General features: G+C 47.4%; 1 long non-coding RNA gene across 5 annotated transcripts in view; it reads right to left on the bottom strand.

The window, feature by feature from the left end:
* Positions 1 to 796, bottom strand: part of LOC106873396 (uncharacterized) — a 15,730-nt gene that overhangs the window by 1,293 nt on the left and 13,641 nt on the right. The window lies entirely within an intron of this gene.

Below are 796 nucleotides of genomic sequence, written 5' to 3'. Positions count from 1 at the left end.
TCGACTTACCCCCCTCCTCCGAAATTGCTGACCTTGCGCCAAAATTTGAAACCAATATTTCTCTCGTTTCAAGGCGGCGATCTCGCAGAATCGCTAGCACGCCGGGCAAAATGCTTAGCGTCATTTCGTCCGTCTTGGCGTTCTGAGTACAAATTCAACCGAGGTAGACTTTGCCTTGCATCTTTTCTGGGTTGATTAAAATAAGTACCAGTTGAACACTGGGGTCGATGTAATCGACTTACCCCCCTCCTCCGAAATTGCTGACCTTGCGCCAAAATTTGAAACCAATATTTCTCTCGTTCTCTCCCTCTCCTATCTCTCTATCTAGCTAGCTAGCTAGCTATCTCATGCGCATATTTCTGCGCATGTGTGGTTTGTCTCCAGCGCCTAAGAATACTGTCGCCAAAAACAGGCCGAATGTTCAACCACTCAGCCATGCCAGGTTGCCAGCGTCGAAAGAGCTGCGCCCAGTCGTCTTCTTCCGAATTTTCTACTATTTCTGTCTGTTATGATTTCGGAGCGCTAGCTCAGACTGTTTGGTCATGTTGCTCGATTTTTCTGAGTTAGACCCTGCTTATCGTGTTCTCTTCACTGAGGATTCGACTAGGTTGACGGCACGTGCTGGTCAACCACATGTCGCATGATCACTGCAGATGAGGATGTATTTCGTGGAGACCACTCATGTTTGGCTGCATGATCAAAAACCAAACGTGACTTTTCCCTTTTCTGCCCATGACAACAAATGTGTGTGTGTGTTTGAGAGAGAGAGAGAGAGAGAGAGAGAGAGAGAGAGAGA

This window comes from Octopus bimaculoides, chromosome 14 (assembly GCF_001194135.2).
Source record: "Octopus bimaculoides isolate UCB-OBI-ISO-001 chromosome 14, ASM119413v2, whole genome shotgun sequence".
NCBI lineage: Eukaryota > Metazoa > Mollusca > Cephalopoda > Octopoda > Octopodidae > Octopus > Octopus bimaculoides.
The sequence above is the reverse complement of the archived record's forward strand: the minus strand, read 5'-3'. Positions and strand labels throughout refer to the sequence as shown.